Source organism: Scyliorhinus torazame, chromosome 6 (genome assembly GCF_047496885.1).
Source record: "Scyliorhinus torazame isolate Kashiwa2021f chromosome 6, sScyTor2.1, whole genome shotgun sequence".
NCBI classification, from domain to species: domain Eukaryota; kingdom Metazoa; phylum Chordata; class Chondrichthyes; order Carcharhiniformes; family Scyliorhinidae; genus Scyliorhinus; species Scyliorhinus torazame.
Window position 1 is genome coordinate 150,900,333 of NC_092712.1, and position 19,441 is coordinate 150,919,773.

At 46.2% G+C, this 19,441-nt stretch overlaps 1 protein-coding gene across 4 annotated transcripts in view; it reads left to right on the forward strand.

Annotated features, from left to right (window-relative positions):
- The window catches only part of galnt1 (UDP-N-acetyl-alpha-D-galactosamine:polypeptide N-acetylgalactosaminyltransferase 1), a 265,777-nt gene that overhangs the window by 171,566 nt on the left and 74,770 nt on the right, over window positions 1–19,441 (forward strand). The window lies entirely within an intron of this gene.

The following is a 19,441-nucleotide window of genomic DNA, read 5'->3' on the forward strand; positions in this document are numbered from 1 at the left end:
TCCTAGGATTCTCTGGGAGGCCAGGGAAGAGATTGCTGGACCTTTGGCTTTGATTTTTATGTCATCATTGGCTACAGGAATAGTGCCAGAGGACTGGAGGACAGCAAATATGGTCCCTTTGTTCAAAAAGGGGAGCAGAGACAACCCCGGCAACTATAGACCGGTGAGCCTCACGTCTGTAGTGGGTAAAGTCTTGGAGGGGATTATAAGAGACAAGATTTATAATCATCTAGATAGGAATAATATGATCAGGGATAGTCAGCATGGCTTTGTGAAGGGTAGGTCATGCCTCACAAACCTTATTGAGTTCTTTGAGAAGGTGATTGAACAGGTAGACGAGGGTAGAGCAGTTGATGTGGTGTATATGGATTTCAGCAAAGCGTTTGATAAGGTTCCCCACGGTAGGCTATTGCAAGAAATACGGAGGCTGGGGATTGAGGGTGATTTAGAGATGTGGATCAGAAATTGGCTAGCTGAAAGAAGACAGAGGGTGGTGGTTGATGGGAAATGTTCAGAATGGAGTACAGTCACAAGTGGAGTACCACAAGGATCTGTTCTGGGGCCGTTGCTGTTTGTCATTTTTATCAATGACCTAGAGGAAGGCGCAGAAGGGTGGGTGAGTAAATTTGCAGACGATACTAAAGTCGGTGGTGTTGTCGATAGTGTGGAAGGATGTAGCAGGTTACAGAGGGATATAGATAAGCTGCAGAGCTGGGCTGAGAGGTGGCAAATGGAGTTTAATGTAGAGAAGTGTGAGGTGATTCACTTTGGAAGGAATAACAGGAATGCGGAATATTTGGCTAATGGTAAAGTTCTTGAAAGTGTGGATGAGCAGAGAGATCTAGGTGTCCATGTACATAGATCCCTGAAAGTTGCCACCCAGGTTGATAGGGTTGTGAAGAAGGCCTATGGAGTGTTGGTCTTTATTGGTAGAGGGATTGAGTTCCGGAGTCGTGAGGTCATGTTGCAGCTGGACGGAACTCTGGTACGGCCGCATTTGGAGTATTGCGTACAGTTCTGGTCACCGCATTATAGGAAGGACGTGGAGGCTTTGGAGCGGGTGCAGAGGAGATTTACCAGGATGTTGCCTGGTATGGAGGGAAAATCTTATGAGGAAAGGCTGATGGACTTGAGGTTGTTTTTGTTGGAGAGAAGAAGGTTAAGAGGAGACTTAATAGAGGCATACAAAATGATCAGGGGGTTGGATAGGGTGGACAGTGAGAGCCTTCTCCCGCGGATGGATATGGCTGGCACGAGGGGACATAACTTTAAACTGAGGGGTAATAGATATAGGACAGAGGTCAGAGGTAGGTTCTTTATGCAAAGAGTAGTGAGGCCGTGGAATGCCCTACCTGCTACAGTAGTGAACTCGCCAACATTGAGGGCATTTAAAAGTTTATTGGATAAACATATGGATGATAATGGCATTGTGTAGGTTAGATGGCTTTTGTTTCGGTGCAACATCGTGGGCCGAAGGGCCTGTACTGCGCTGTATTGTTCTATGTTCTATGTTCTAAAGGTAGACCAGTTTCCTGGCCCTGATAGAATGCATCCCAGGATACTAAAAGAGATGGCAGGGGAAATAGCAAATACGCTCGTGGTAATTTATCAAAATTCACTAGACTCTGGGGTGGTTCCAGCAGATTGGAAAACAGAAAAATGTGATGCCACTGTTTAAAGAAGGAGTTAGACAAAATCTGGTTAGCTTAACTTCTGTAGTGGGGAAAATGCTTGAATCTGTCATCCAGGAAAAAGTAGCGAGACATCTGTACAGAAATTGTTCCATTGGGCAGATGCAGCATGGGTTCATGAAAGGCAGGTCATGTTTAACTAATTTATTGGAATTCTTTGAGGACATAACTGGGAACCTGTGAATGTGGTGTATCTGGATTTCTAGAAGGCATTCAACAAGGTGTTGCACAAAAGACTGCTGCATAAGATAAAGATGCACGGTGTTATCGGTAATATATTAGTATGGATATATTTCTTCAACCCATTTTTCGGGATGTGGGCGTAGCTGGTTCGGCCAGCATTTATTGCCCAGCCTTAGTTGCGCTTCAGAAGGTGGCGGTAGGTTGCCTCCTTGAACCGCTACAGTCCTTTAGGTGTAGGTACATCCACTGTACTGTTAGGGAGGGTGTTACCAGGATTTTGCCCCAGCGACAGCGAAGGAACGGTGATATATTTCCAAGTCAGCGTGGTGAGTGACTTGGAGGGGAATCTCAAGGTGGTGATGTTCCCAGGTATCTGCTGCTTTTGTCCCTCTAGAAGGTAATGGTCGTGGGTTTGGAAGGTGTTGTCTAAGGAACCTTGGTGAGTTACTGCAGTGCATCTTCTTGATGGTGCACATGGCTGCCACTGTTCGTCGGTGGTGGAGGCTTTGAATGTTTGTGGAAGGGGGAGCAATCAAGAGGCTGGTTAGCCTGGATGGTGTTGAGCTTCTTGAGTGTTGTTGGAGCTGCACTAATCCAGGCAAGTTAAAAGTATTCCATTACACTCCTGACTTGTGCCTTGTAGATGGTGGACAGACTTGGGAGGATTAGGAGGTGAGTTACACACGTATGATTCCTACCTGCCCTGGTATTAACATGACTAGTCCAGTTCAGTTTTTGATCAATGATAATCCCCAGGATGTTGATTGTGGGGGATTCAGCAGTGGTAATTCCATTGAATGACAAGGGATGATGGTTAGATCCTCTCTTTTAAGAGATGGTCATTGCCTGGCACTTGTGTGGCCACTTGTCAGCCCAAGCCTGGATATTGTCCAGGTCTTGCTGCATTTGGACATGGACTGCTTCATTATCTGAGGAGCCACGAATGGTGCTGAACATTGTGCAGTCATCAGCAAACATCCCCACTTCTGACCTTATGATGGAAGGCAGGCCATTGACAAAGCAGCTGAAGATAGTTGGGCCGAGGACACTACCCTGAGGAACTCCTGCAGTGATGTCCTGAAGCTGAGATGATTGATCTGCAAACACCACAACCAACTTCCTTTGTGCCAGGTCTGACTCCAACTATTGCTGGGCAGATGCCAGTGTTGTAACTGTACTGGAACAGCTTGGCTAGGGGTGCGGCAAGTTCTGGAGCACGAGTCTTCAGTACTATTGCCGGAACATTGTCAGGGCCCACAGCCTTTGCAGTATCCAGTTTCTTGATATCACGTGGAGTGAATCGTATTGACTGAAGACTGACAACTGGGATGTTGGGGACGTCCGGAGGAGACCGAGATGGATCATCCACTTCACACTTCCGGCTGAAGATTGTTGAGAACGCCTCAGCCTTGTCTTTTGCACATACGCGCTGGGCTCCAGCATCATTGAGGATGGGGTTAACTGTGGGGCCTCCTCCACCAGTGAGTTATTTAATAGTCCACCACCATTCACAGCTAGATGTGGCAGGACTGCAGAGCTTAAATCTGATGAGTATGTTGTGGAATCGCTTACCTCTGTCTATTACTTGCTGCTTATGCAGTTTGGCACACAAGTTGTCCTGTGTTGTAGCTTCTCCAGGTTGACACCTCATTTTGTTGTATGCCTGATGTTGCTCCTGGCATGCTCTGCCGCACCTGGATAGAGGATTGGTTGACGACCAGTGGCTTCTGGTATGGCTCAGGGATCAATGTTGGGACTGCAAATGTTTACAATTTATATAAATGATTTGGAGTTGGGGACCAAGTGCGATGTGTCAAAGTTTGCAGATGACACTAAGATGAGTAAAGCCGAGGCTGCTGAGGAGACACAGTCTGCAGAGGGACATAGATAGTTTAAGTGAATGGGAAAGGGCCTGGCAGATGGAGTACAATGTTGGTAAATAGGAGGTCATCCATTTTGGTAGGGATAACCACAAAATGGACTATTATTTAAATGTAAAAGATTGCAACATGCTGCTGTGCAGAGACCTGGGTATCCTTGTGCATGAATCGCAAAAAGATCTTTGCCGGTGTAGCAGGTAAGCAAGAAGGAAAATGGAATTTTGCCCTTCATTGCTAGAGGGATGGAGTTTAAAAGCAGGGAGACTATGTTGCAGCTGCATAGGGTGCTGGTGAGGCCACACCTAGAGTACTGTGTACAGTTTTGGTCTTCTTACTTGAGAAAGGATGTACTGGCACTGGAGGGGGTGCAGAGGAGATTCACTGTTGTTTCCGGAGTTAAGAGGATTGATTTATGAGGAGACTGAGTAGACTGGGACGATACTCATTGGAATTTAGAAGCATGAGGGGGGAATCTTATAGGGACATATAAAATTATGAAGGGACTGCATAAGATAGAAGCAGGGAGGTTGCTTCCACTGGCGAGTGAAATTAGAACTAGGGGGCATAGCCTCAAAATAAGGTGGAGCAGATTTGAGTGGAGGAGGAACATCTTCAACCAAAGGGTTGTGAATTTGTGGAATTCCCTGCCCAGTGAAGCAGTTGAGGCTACCCCCGTTGAATGTTTTGAAGGCAAAGATAGATTTTTGAGCAGTAAAGGAATTAAGGGTTATGGTGAGCGGGCAGGTAATGAAGTGAGTCCACAAAAACATCAGCCAAGATCTTATTAAATGGGCGGAGCAGGCTCGAGGGGCCAGATGGCCTACTCCTCCTAGTTCTTGTTCTTGTATATGGTTTTGGTCTCCTTACTAAGAAACTTTTATTTGCTCTACAGGGGCTGCAGTGAAAATTTACTGGATTGATTCTTGAGGTGTAAGGGATGTCTTCTGAGTAGAGATTAAATAGGATTGGCCCCTGATCTCATTGAAGAGTATAACGTTCTTCGAGGGTTTGAGCCTCAGGATGGGAGGGGGTCTTTTAGTACTGTGTACTGAGATGAGACACTTCTTCACTGGTTTGTAAATTTGTGGTAGCATATTCTACCTCAGACGACCATGGTGGTTGGGAACAACCATATAGAAATGAAGCTATCAAGTGGCAAAGTTCAAGCAATCTGTAAGGTGGCAAAAGAAAGGTTAGAATTTTAGTTACCCAAATAATTAGAAAATGTACAAGAAAAACTTTTCATCTATGGACAGCACGGTGATGCAGTGGTTAGCACTGCTGCCTCACAGTACTGAGAACCCAGGTCCGATCCTATGTGATTGTCCGTGTGGAGTTTGCACATTCTCCCTGTGTCTGCGTGGGTCTCACCCTCACAACCCAAAGATGTGCAGGATGAGTGGATTGGCCACACTAAATTGTCCCTTAATTGGAAAAAATAATTGGATACTCTAAATTTAAAAATAAGCAAAACTTTTTATCTTTGGTCACTTTAACAAAACATTCAAATATTACACTAAGGGATTCTAATTTCCCATTTTGGATGTGCTCTAAAATATTTTTTGAGCAGTGAGCATTAATCTTAGGATTTCTTGATATTGCCACCTAGAAAGCGGTGGTATTTCAAAATGGAAGTTGAATGAATTAAGAAAGAATATTGGGTATCTTGACTGTGGCCTCTATTTCTAGTTCCTTGGCTCTTACTCTGCCTGTTGAAGTTTCATTAGTTATGTCAGTTATTTAACTTTTGATCTGAGGAACTATAAGGTTATTGTTTAAAACAAGATGCTTGAGTAAGGTTAGGAGAAGCCACCTGACCAGGATGGGTCTTGCATGGTGTCGGTTGCTGTTGTGCACTACCCTAGTATCCAATGTTACTTAAATATCCTAATAGCTTTTGCAGGTTGATTGGATAATTCGTTCATGTCTATAGATGGTGAATTGCACTCTGAGAAGAAAAATGTATAGTTACATTGAGTAATTTCAAAATTGTATTTACCCAATTTCCATGTTTATTATCGTGACAGTTCTTTAAGAGTTCAGGGAATCACTTTTTCAAATGTTCAGATTTATGAAGGGCAGTCTGGAGGATTAGAAACAAGGGATTGTGCAGAATGTACAATACAAAACAGGTCATCCAGCCTAACCAGTCTAGGCCTGCGATTATGATCCATTGGAGCCTCTTTCCATCCTTCCTCATCTTAAAAAATATCAGCAGAACCTCTGGTCTCCTCTTCAAATGCTTATCTAGCCCCTCCTTAAATGCATCCATCCTGTTCGCCTCAATTACTAGTAACAAATTTCACATTTTCATCACTCCATGGGTAAATAGGAGTTACCTATTACTATTTACTTTAAATTTGAATTACTTATTTGCTTTCTTGTAACAAGTTCTTAAAGCACATTGTTCCAGCAAGGAATTGAAATCTTCTGTTGGACCAGCAAATAATGGCACTTACTGAATTGGTTCAATAAATTTGTTTGAAGCTCTACTTACAGAAAACTACTGGTCTGTTGTCATAGGGTGGGCGTGTTATACATCTTTTCATTTTTAACGTGAGACAAAGCAGTTGCCAGACCGAGTCAAATTTATTGTTCCATGGAATTTGAAATTAATATTTGTTATAACACTGGACAAATCCGATCCCAGAGTGAGACCTGGCTTGGTAGATCTGAACTTTCTGCTTTTTTTTTGAGAAAACCATGGAAGTCAGTTTCTGAACACCACAAGGAATCTGTTAGTATACCTATTAGCACAAGATGCTTGAGTAAGGTTAGCACAGAATACAATGTTTATTAAACAAAAATGAGACAGCATGGTGGTTAGCACAATTGCTTCACAGCTCCAGGGTCCCAGGTTCGATTCCTGGCTTGGTTCACTGTCTGTGCGGAGTCTGCACGTTCTCCCCGTGTGTGCGTGGGTTTCCGCCGGGTGCTCCGGTTTCCTCCCACAGTCCAAAGATGTGCAGGTTGGGTGGATTGGCCATGCTAAATTGCCCTTAGTGTCCAAAATTGCCCTTGGTGTTGAGTGGGGTAACTGGGTTATGGGGATACGATGGAGGTGTGGGCTTGGGTAGAGTGCTCTTTCAAAGAGCTGGTGCAGACTCGATGGGGCGAGTGGCCTCCTTCTGCACTGTAAATTCTATGATATTCTATAAACTACGTTATACCAGTCAAAAGGTTGGAAATATTTCAATGCAAATACCAGAAAATGATTCAACCTCCCATCGCTCCATTTATCCCAGCAATACCCTTAGAGTCACAAGAACCCCAGTGAAGATTTACCACTATGTCAACACCAAGGCTTGGGCTGGCTCAGTTTCAAACAATTTTCTTCTAGCAGATTTCTGATTGTTCACTAGATGCTCGTCCCCAATTGGTATCTCTCCCCAAGACACCCATAAACCACATTCTAGGCTCATTAAAAAAAATATATATTTTTATTCTCCTTTTTCACATTTTCTCCCACATTTGCACCCACCAACAATAAACAATAAGCAGTAACGAATATAATGTCAATCCCCATATCAGCAACAACAATCCCACCTTCCCACCAACCCACAAAGAACTGCCTGCATGTTAACATGAATAAATAACAGAAAGGAATCACCCATAGTCACCATTAACACACACAATCTCCCCCCCCAACCCTCCTAACCCCCCCCCCCAACTAATGTTCAATGTCATCCAATTCTTGAAAGTGAATAATGAATAATGCCCATGAATTGTAGAACCCCTCCATCCTTCCCCTCAGTTCAAACTTAATCTTCTCAAGAATCAAGAATTTCAACAGGTGCCCCCACCATGCCAAGGCACAGGGTTGCTCTCCATCCCAACAGGATCCGCCTTCGGGCGATCAACGAGGCAAAGGCTACAATATCTGCCTCCGCACCCGTTTCCAACCCCCGACCGGTCCGACACCCCAAATATGCCCCCCCCCCCCCCCAAACTTCTCACACATCATCTACCCCCTCAAAGAGCCGGCTCATCCTTGCCCTTGTGAGGTGTGCTCTATATACCACCTTCAGCTGTTTCAGCCCCAACCTCGCGCACGAGGTGGAGGCGTTCAGTCTCCGGAGCACCTTGCACCAGAACCCCCCCCCCCCCCCCCCTCCCCCATCCATACCCTCTCCCAACTCTTCCTCCCACTTTGCTTTGATCCCTTCCAGTGGTGCCTTCTCCTCTTCCAAAATAACTCCTTAAACCGCTGACACTACCCCCTTCTCCAGTCCCCCTGTCGTCAGCACCTCCTCCAGCAATGTGGAGGCCGGTTCCACCGGGAAGCTCTGAATGTCCTTTCTGGCAAAATCTCGAACCTGCATGTATCTAAACATTACCCCCTGCTCCAACCCATACTTCGCTCGCAGCTCCTTCAATCCTGCAAACCAAGAAACAAATCTTTTAGTGTCTTAATCCCCTTCTCCTCCCATTTCCGAAAATTTCCGTCCCACTTCCCTGGCTCAAATCTGTGGTTCCCCCGAATCGGCATTTCCCTTGATCCTGCCCCCAACCCGAAATGTTGGCGACACTGCCTCCAAATTTTCAATTAAGCTATTATTACCGGAGTATTTCCCCGGGGCCGTCGGGAGCGGTGCTGTTGCTAGCGCCTTCAATCCCGACCCCCTACACAAACTCTCCTCCATTCTGACCCACTGGGAATCAACCCCTCTGACCCAGCTCTGCACCATCTCCACATTTGCCGCCCAGTAATAATACATCAGATTCGGAAGACCCAAACCCCCTGCCTGCCTTCCCCTCTGTAGCAGCACCTTTCTAACTCTGGCCACCTTCCCTCCCCATATGAACGATGTAATCATTCCTTCAATCTCTCTGAAAAATGCCTTTGGCAGGAAAATCATCAGGCATTGGAAAATAAACCGAAATCACGGCAGCACGTTCATTTTAACCGCCTGTACCCCACCCGCTAATGACAGAGGGAGACCATCCCACCTTGCCAGATCAGCTTTATTCTAGACTCATTATTACTTTAATTTCAAAGCAAGCACGAGTTCCCTAAACTCAGTTCCCCAGTAATCTGCAGAGTTTCGTCCTAGAGATGATGTGGAGAAGCCGGCGTTGGACTGGGGTGAGCACAGTAAGAAGTCTTATAACACCAGGTTAAAGTCCAACATCTTCATGCACAGGTTTGAATAAGACCTACTCACGGCACAGGACCTTCAACCGACGTTATACACCAGATACATCGATGACATTTTTTTCCTTTGGACCCATGGCGAAGAATCACTGAAACGACTACACGATGACATCAATAAGTTCCATCCAACCATCAGACTCACCATGGACTACTCTCCAAAATCATTTGCATTCTTGGACACACTCGTCTCCATCAAGGACGGTCACCTCAGCACTTTGCTTTACCGCAAGCCCACGGATAACCTTACGATGCTCCACTTCTCCAGCTTCCACCCTAAACGCATTAAAGAGGCCATCCCCTATGGACAAGCTCTCCATATACACAGGATCTGCTCAGACGAGGAGGAGCGTAACAGACATCTACAGACGTTGAAAGATGCCCTCGTACGAACGTGATATGGCGCTCGACTCATTGATCGACAGTTCCAATGCGCCACAGCAAAAAACCGCACCGACCTCCTCAGAAGACAAACAAGGGACACAACCTACAGAATACCCTTCGTCGTCCAGTACTTTCCTGGAGCGGAGAAACTACGACACCTTCTTCACGGCCTTCAACACGTCATCGATGAAGATGAACAGCTTGCCAAGGTCATCCCCACACCCCCACTACTTGCCTTCAAACAACCGCGCAACCTCAAACAAACCATTGTTTGCAGCAAACTACCCAGCCTTCAGAACAGTGACCACGACACCACACAACCCTGTCATGGTAATCTCTGCAAGACGTGCCAGATCATCGACATGGATACCACCATTACACGTGAGAACACCACCCACCAGGTACGTGGTACATATTCGTGCGACTCGGCCAACGTTGTCTACCTCACGGTGCAGGAAAGGATGTCCCGAAGCGTGGTATATTGGCGAGACCATGCAGACGCTGCGATAACGAATGAACGGACATCGCCCGACAATCACCAGGCAGGAATGTTCCCTTCCAGTCGGGGAACACTTCAGCAGTCAAGGGCATTCAGCCTCTGATCTCCGGGTAAGCGTTCTCCAAGGCGGCCTTCAGGACGCGCGGCAACGCAGAATCGCCAAGCAGAAACCTATAGCCAAGTTCCGCACACATGAGTGCGGCCTCAACCGGGACCTGGGATTCGCATTACATTCATCCCCCACCATCTGGCCTGTGAAATCCTACCAACTGTCCTGGCTTGGTACAATTCACACCTCTTTAACCTGGGGTTACCCCATATCTGGATGTGTAAAGATTTAATCACTTGCTAATGCTCGCATTCCAAGCATTGTTTGGCATCTTAGAATTTGTCTATATATATGTTTCTGGAACATGCCTCTTCATTCACCTGAGGAAGACAGCTAGTGATATCGAAACAAACTTGTTGGACTTTAACCTGGTGTTGTAAGACTTCTTACTGTGCTCTTCCTAGAGAGTTTTAGACTTTGTGCCTGCACTGTCTGATATACACACTAACTGACTGAAGAGCCCTTCTCTCTTTTGCTGTCTCTGGACACCTGTCACTAAGCAACAGCACAGTAATTTTTTATTTTGTGCTTTAACATTTTTTTCTCTAAACTACTAACCCCTTGATAGCCTATCTCTTCACTTTGAGTTGTTAAAGCACGTTAAAAATGCACATATACAAACAGGGCCCCAGACCAGCTGGCACCCAACTCGCAAAAAAACTCTAAATGAGACCAGGTCCAGGTTTAACCTTTCTGAGCATACAAATATAAAATATGAATTAAACTTAAAAGCTATACATTGTTCTTAACACACTGATGCCATGTGTGAGGGAAGACCAAAGTAAAACCTTTGTAGAGAAGTCCTCAACTGTTTGTACAATGCAGAAGTAGAATTTTAACCTGTTGCCCAACTGCTACTACCTTTTTTTAAGAAAATATTTTATTGAGGCATTTATAGTTTGATCATTTTTAACATTCTAAACCGAGAGATCCAACACACGCAAAAACCCCACAATAGCACACCCAACTCCCCCATCCCTAAACCCTAACTACCCATACATTAGATTCCCTCCCCTTGTACGTCACTTCCATGCCTCCCCTTCCACCCCCACCCCCTGCTGACAGTCAATTTTCCTTGAAGAAGTCGATGAACGGCTGCCACCTTCGAGCGAACCCCTGTAGTGAACCCCTTAAGGTGAACTTAATTTTCTCTAGCATAAGAAACCCTGCCATGTCACTGGCCCAAACCCCCGACTTTGGATGCTACAAGTCCCTCCATCCCAGCAAAATCCAATATTGCCATCTCTGGACTTGGGGGTCACCCTCCCTTCCAGTACCTCTGACATGACATCTGAAAATCCCTGCCAAAAATCCCCTCCACCTCGGACACACCCAAAACATATGTACATTGTTCGCAAGACTCCCCCCACAGCGCCCACACCTGTCCTCCACCTCCTCAAAAAACCTGCTCATCCGGGTTACAGTCATGTGAGCCCTGTGGACCACCTTAAACTGGATCAGCCGAAGTCTGGCACACGACGAGGATGCATTGACTCTCCTCTGGGCCTTCTCCCACAACCCAACTTCGAGCTCCCCTCCCAGCTCTTCCTCCCACTTCCTCGTCACCTCCCCAATTGGGACCCCTTCCCACTCCATCAGTTCCTTATATATTTCCGAGACCCTCCCCATCCTGTTTTTGGCAACACTTTATCCTGTAGTCCCCTTAGTGGGAGGCGAGGAAAACTCGGGACCTGCCTTCGAACAAAATCCCGAACCTGCAGGTACTGGAACCCGTTCTCACCCGGCCAATCGAACTCCTCTTCCTAGCTCCTCCAAACTCAAGAAACTCTCCTCCATGAAGAGAACCCAAATCTCTCAATCCCTACCCGCTGCCACCTCCTGAAGCCCACATCCAGCCCCCCCGGAACGAATCGGTGATTGTCACAGATCGGTGACCACACCGACAGCCCCTCTAGTCTCATGTGCTGCCTCCATTGCCCCCACACTCTCAGAGGTGCCATTAACAAAGCCTTCAGATACGTGCCCTTGCAAGATGCCACCTCCACTTGCTTCCACACCGACCCAATCCCCACTACCCATTTCCTAACCATCGATATATTAGCCGCTCAGCAGTAATTAATAAAGTCCAGAAGGGCCAAGCCCCCCTCCCCGCGCCCCCTTCAAGAAGGACCTTCTTCACCCTCGGGACTCTCCCGGCCCATATAAAACCCGAGATCGCCGCATTCATCTTCCTAAAAAATGTCTTGGGGATGAAGATTGGAAGACACTGAAACACGAACAGTAATCTCAGGAGGACTGTCATTTTCACAGTCTGTACCCTCTCCACCAGTGACAACAGGAGCATGTCCCATCTGCGGAAGTCCCCTTTCATTTGCTCAATCAACCTGCCGGAATTTAGTATGTAGCTGACCCCAGTCCCTTGCTACTTGAATCCCAGTTACCAAAAACTCCCTGCCACCACTTAAAACGGCATCTCCCTCAGTCTCCTCTCCTGCACCCTTGCCTGGATCACAAAAACCTCACTCCAATATTCAGTTTGTAACCTGAGAACTGACCAAATTCCTCCAGTATCCCCATAATTCCTGCAATTCCCCCAACAGGTCTGTTATATAAAGGAGCAAATCTTCCGCAAAGAGCGAGACCCTATGTTCTGCCCTCCCTCTCACAATTACCCACCAAATGTTCGATGCTCTCAGCACCATTGCCAAAGGCTCTATGGCCAGGGCAAATAGTAGTGGGAAGAGTAGACACCCCTGTCTCGTCTGCCTAACACAGACTAAAATACTCTGATCGAACCCGGTTTGTCCTTCGATTCGCCACTGGTGCCTGATATAGCAACCGGACCCACTCCACAAATCCCTGCCCAAACTCAAACCTTCTTAGAACAACCCACAAGTACCTCCACTCCACCCGATCAAAGGCCTTTTCTGCATCCATGGCAAACACACCTCGAACTCGCGCCCCTCCTCAGGCATCATTATCACATTTAGGAGCCGCCTAATGTTGGACGTCAGGTGCCGACCCTGAACAAATCCCGTCTGGTCCTCCCCTATTACCCCCGGGACACAATGCTCTATGTGTGTGGCCAAGATCTTTGCCAGCAATTTTGCATCGACATTTAATAGGGAGATTGGCCTATACGAGCCACAACTCTCCGGATCCTTATCCCGCTTCAAAATAAGGGAAATCGATGCCTGAAATAACAGTGGGGGGGAGCACACCCAGCTCCTTTGACTCATTAAAAGCCTTTACCAAGAGCGACCTCAACAGCCCCGGAAAACCCTTTATAAAGCCCCACCGGGTATCAGTCTGGTCCCGGGGATTTACCCGATTGCATCGCCCCAATCCGTCTATAACCTCCGCAAGCCCAATTGGGACTCCCAAACCCTCCACCAACTCTTCATCTATCCTCGGGAACTCCAGCCCTCCCAGAAATCGCTCCAAAGCTTCCTACCCGGCTGGTGTTCCGATTTATACAATTTACTATAAAACTCCCGAAGCACATTTACTCCTGCTGGATCCAAACCCCCCCCCCCCCCCGTATCTCTCACTTTCCCAATCTCTCTCACCACCTCTTGTTTCCTCAGCTGATGCGCCAGCGTCCTGTTGGCTTTTCCCCCATATTCATACACCGCCCCCTTTACCCTCCTCAGCTGTCCCTCCGCCTTACCTGTGGACAGGAGCCCAAATTCCAGCTGCAGTCTCTGAAGTTCAAAAGCCCATCATCCGGAGACTCCGCGTACCTTCTGACCACCTGTAAAATTTTGCCTACAAGCCTGTCCAACTCCTCCCACTCAGCCTTCTCCTTAAGGGCCCGATGAGATGAATTCCCCCCTAATAACTGCCTTCAGTGCCTCCCAAACAACCTCTGCCGAAACCTCACCAGTGTCATTGAACCCTATATATCCCCGAATGGCTTCCCTCACCCGCTCACATACATCTTCCTCCGCTAGCAGCCCCACATCCAACCTCAATTGTGGGTGCTGGACCTTTCCCTTGCTGACTTGCAAGTCCACCCAATGTGGGACGTGGTCTGAAACCACTATTGCTGAATATTCAGCATCTACCACCTCAGCCAGCAGCGTTTTGCCCATCACAAAGAAGTCTATCCGGGAATACACCTTATGCACATGGGAGTAGAATGAAAACTCCTTACTCATCTGCCTCCCAAATATCCATGGATCAACCCCCACCATGTGCTCCACGAACCCCCGAAGCACCTTTTGCTATAGCTGATACCTTCCCAGACCTAGAACTCAACTGGTCCAACCTTGGATCCAGGACTGTATTCAAATCTCTCCTTCCCCCCCCCACCCCCAGCCAGGTCTGTGATCTTCCCTAGTATCCATCTAACAAACTCAGCATCATCCCAGTCCGGGGCATAAATATTTACCAATACCACGGCCATTCTCTCCAACTTCCCACGAACCATAACATATCTACACCCCGGGTCTGCTTCTATTTTCCCCACCTTGAATGCCACCCGCTTATTAACCAAGATCACCCCCCCCCCCCCTCGTTTTAAAGTCTAACCCCGATTGGAACACCTGTCCAACCCATCCCTTCCTTAACCTAACTTGGTCCCCCACCTTCAGATGTGTCTCCTACAACATGGCCACGTCCGCCTTCAGTTGGCTCAAGTGCGCGAACACGGGGGCGCTTCTGACTGGCCTATTCAGTCCCCGAACGTTCCATGTGACCAGCCTAGTCGGGGGGGGCACCCCCCCCTGCCGGTCAAGCATAACCTCTCCGAGGCCAGTCTGCAGTCCATGTCCCGCACCTCTCCTGGCCCGCCCTCTGGTAACTACCATCATCAACCCTCCTCCTCCTCCACTTTGAAAGTTCCCTCCCCACCAGCAGTATAATCCAACCCCTCCCACTCCCCCCATCCCGCCACCACATCGATCTTCAGCTCACTCCCCACTTTGCTTCCGTGAACTAGCCCGCCCAGCTAGCCTGGCTGCCCCTGCCCACAGTGCCTAGATTCCTACCCCCCCACTGATTTCCGCTATCAGTGCAAACAATCAAAACAAAGGCAAGAAGTAAAAACAAACACAAAATCCTTCCCAAGGTCCAAGGTTTTTAAAAAACAACAGTCTAGCAGAGGAAGTTTAAAAAAAGTCCGTGGATGAAGCCTCAACCCATGTATTTGTGAAATTGGAAAACATGAGTAAAATTATGGAAGCACATGGCGCGATTGTTTTTTTTTAAATATGGAGGAAGCCCTCTCTGATCACAGTGATCAGATCTCTTCACTAGAAAATAGCCTGTCATTTGTGGTAGAGACAAATAAAAATGTAACGGCCAAATTGAATGACTTGGAAAACAGTTGCGAAGGCAGACTATCCATGTCGTGGGTTCGCCAGGAGTGGAGGACAACACCCCTACAGAACTACAGAATACTATACCAATATGTTGTTCAAAATGGTGGGTGAAGGTGTGTTTGTGTTCTCCCCATCCCCCTAACCCTCCTCCCTCCACCCCGAGCAAGACTGTGCTCATTACGACCGAGATCTCGTGCTGGGAAACCCCCACGTGCGGTTATTTTCAGGCTTCATAACTGTAAGATGAACAGGCAGGTTCCTGTTGGTTTGTATAAAATTTAGGTTATGAAGTTATTATTGGATTTTACATGCGTTGTATTTTTCCTCTCCTGTTATCATTTTGGGCAGCACGGTAGCATAGTGATTAGCACAATTGCTTCACAGCTCCAGGGTCCCAGGTTCGATTCCCGCCTTGGGTCACTGTCTGTGCGGAGTCTGCACGTTCTCCCCGTGTGTGCGTGGGTTTCCTCCGGGTGCTCTGGTTTCCTCCAACAGTCCAAAGATGTGCAGGTTAGGTGGATTGACCATGAGAAATTGCCTTTGGTGTTCAAAATTGCCCTTAGTGTTGGGTGGGGTAACTGGGTTATGGGGATAGGATGGAGGTGTGAGGTTGGGAAGGGTGCTCTTTCCAAGGGCCAGTGCAGACTCGATGGGCCAAATGGCCTCCTTCTGCACTGCAAATTCAATATAAAATTCATCTCATTGCATTGTGAATTTTATAAGCGTTAAAGTTTCTCTTTAAGTAGATGGTTGATTGGAGAGACTCCCAGCTAAGGATAAGGTTAGCTGATAGGAGGTACACAAATGAGTATGTTGCAGCTCCTAGTTGCAAACACTTTGCAAATAGGAGCTTAGAATATAGTTTTGGTAGGATTATGTTATGTAAAGATTGAAAGATAAGGAATTGTTGGATAATGGGTATTGTTGGCTTAGGCAGGGATAGAGGAAGTGAGGACGTTAAAGTTAGTTGTTTGACTATCCACTACTCTGTCTGGTCATTGGACTGGGCTTGGCTGCTGTCCTGAGTGGATCTCTTCACCTTGGCTTGCCTGCTTTCTTCAGAGGTTATGGCTGACCCTGATGTGGGGGGTGGTGGAAGATCTCCACTTCGCCTCGTAACCAGGTATGTTAGAGGTCTAAATGGTCCAGTGAAACGGGCAAGGGTTTTTGCTCATCTTACAGGTCTAAACTCTGGAGTAGTATTCTTACAGGAAACCCATCTGCGTGTGAAGGATAAGGCTGCACAAAAATAGGGTGGGACAAGTCTTTCATTCAGGCTTTAATGGTAGGGCTAGAAACACGGTAATATTAACCCATACAAAAGTACAATTTTCCCCCTTCAGATTATGGATGACCCCAATGGCTATTATATTATTGTCTGTGGTTCACTGGGAAACATCCCAGTTATTTTAGTAAACATTTTCCCTCAACTGGGAATTCTATTACAGACCCAGCCCCCTCAGTAAATAACATAATGAGGGTACTCGCAACATTTGGTACCTTCTATAATAATAATCTTTATTAGTGTCACGAGTAGGCTTACATTAACACAGCAATGAGGTTACTGTGAAAATCCCCTTGTCGCCAAACTCCAGCGCCTGTTTGGGTACACAGAGGGAGAATTCAGAATGTCCAGTTCACCTAACAAGCACGTCTTTCGATATTTGAGCGAGAAAACCAGAGCACCCAGAGGAAATACCATGCAGATACAGGGAGAACATGCAGACTCCACACAGACAGTGACCTAAGCCGGGAATCGAACCTGGGTCCCTGGTGCTGTGAAGCAACAGTGCTAACCACTGTGTTACCTTCTCTGGTTACAAATTACAGCGACTAAAAAAGTGAATGTATTCCAGTGAACCCACCTGCCAGAAAAGCTCAACTTCGTTCATTGCCGTTTCATCTCTCGCCCTCTAATTACCGTTCCCCTGGGGATCCACGTGTCCCATAACTTGGCATTACTTCACAAACTGAACTAGTCAAGCCTCATCCGTAATGTTGAAGCGGACTTGGAGAGGTAGAGTAATCTTACTTTATCTCTTGCAGATAAACTATTAAGCTGAATGTGCCTCCAAGATGTCTATTTGAATTTAAATGTATCCCCATGTTTTTGCCCAAATCATTTTTTATTACAGTTAACAAATTGATTTTAGCTTTTATCTGGGCGGGAGAGTGTCCCAGAGTCCATGAAGATGAGTGGGTTCTTTCGAGATGTGGAGAGCAAAGTGTGGTCGCTGCTCACCTTAAACCAACTGACCACACTCGCATGCTTTGGTCCTAAACTTGCTAGCTATTTTGTTTCCTTTTTTGATACGATACCTAAGATTTTATGGATGACCCTAGAACATTGCCCACTGGCAGAAATGTTTTGGGGTCTTGGACTCACCGTCATTCCATTCGGGATGGGGCGGACGTTCTTGCTTTTGCCTCTTTGATAGCCAGGAGGCGAATATTGCTCAGTTGGAGATCTCCCACACCATCTAAAACATCCGCATTGTTGGAGGATATGATGACATTCCTATATCTGGAGAAGATCAAATATATTATTAGGGGCTCGTGGGGAGGTTCTACCAGAAGTGGCAGCTATTCATCTCGTTCTTTAAAGAACTGGACACATTCAGTGGGTAAGGGAGTTAGATTGTAATGGGGATAGTTTGTTTGTTTAGTTAAAAAGACCGTTGTATATGTATTTCATTTTTCTGATTCTTTAGTTTATATATTCTGTATACTTGCCTGCTAATATGGTTGTTATTGTTTGTTTTTGAAAACTCATATTTTTTTAACTCTGGAGTGGAACCTGAACCCCACCCTTCTAACTCAGGTGATAGTGCTATCATTGAACCCAAAGAGGAGCTCCAATGGTGAAGCAGCTGAGAATTGGAGAGCATGCCATAGAATGCTCTTTAAAAATCTTGTAGGAATTAGAACATTTCTCACAATACCATGGACTTTAAGTAGTAGAAAAGATATGAAAAATATCCAATTCATTTGAAAACTGGGTTGCAGTTCCTTCAGAAATATCAGGGAACAGGGCCTGTCTGTTGCAAGTCTTTCCTCTATCAGTCACTTCCTACAGAAAATTGGAACGAGATGGCAAAAAGGAGATGGCACATACCAAAGATTAGCTATTAGTATAGGTGAAAACTGTTAAATTAGCTATTTGCTATGTACGCTGCATGCCATTATTTGGTTGCTATTTTAAAATGAATAAGTTGAATTAGTGAACAAAGTAGTTTCATGCATATGCTAATAACAAAATGGTATGGCCAATGCGTGAACCTACTAAGGTGTAAGCATGTAATGTAGCACTGGTAGATATCACAGCTGGCACCATTTCTGGCCTCACCTGACATACTTACACCAGCATTTTCAGCAGCAGCCATGGATACTGATCTGGAACAAATTGAGAAGGCAATTGAGAAGCAAAATGCATTGTGACTGAGATGCCTACAGATTCAGCCTTCTATCACCACATCAAACAGTCAGGATTCAGACCACATATGGCCATGACCAGCTGGTGGTGGTGCACACTAAAAGCCCCGCAACTGAACAGTTAAGTGGTAGCCTCATATGGTTCCCACTATGTGTGCAATCACTGTCGCCTTCCACAAGTAGTAGAACCAGCACCAACAGATAACATAGCACTTGAGTCATCTGGCCTATGGCATTAGCCTCTCCTGCACCTGGTAAACACACAGATGAAACTTCCCTTGTTGCTAATGGTGAGGACACTGGCCACAGAAAGACAACAACACCATCAACCGGTGTGTTGAAATCTACCATGCGGTTTAAATGTAGTCTCGTATTCACTTTGAACTCCGTAGAAATTTAAGTCTCTGGTGTGAAATGAAATATTTTATTGTGTCTATTGATTATAATTGAGAGTTTGAGATGATCTTGTGGTTTCAAATCAAATGTTCTCAATAAAGCCCTTGCCAGCAGAAGACTTTAAGAGATATAATCGACTTAGTAGTTTACAAAGAGATTTAACTTTCAAAATACAGTTTCTTGCTCAAAGCAAAAACAGCTTGTGCAGACTTTAAGAGTTAGAGTGGAAATATGAAAATACGAAATAAGGATAGCGAATAGTTGGGTAAAAGGTACAGAGTGATCCTGGATGGAAAATGGCTGCCCGGACCTCTATCTTTAAGGAAAATGTTATCAGTCTGACTCCATCTGTCCCTACTCCTGTAATGTGCTAATTGGCTTGGATGAATCTCATGCATTTGGTTGGATGGTCAGTTGTCAATAATCAATA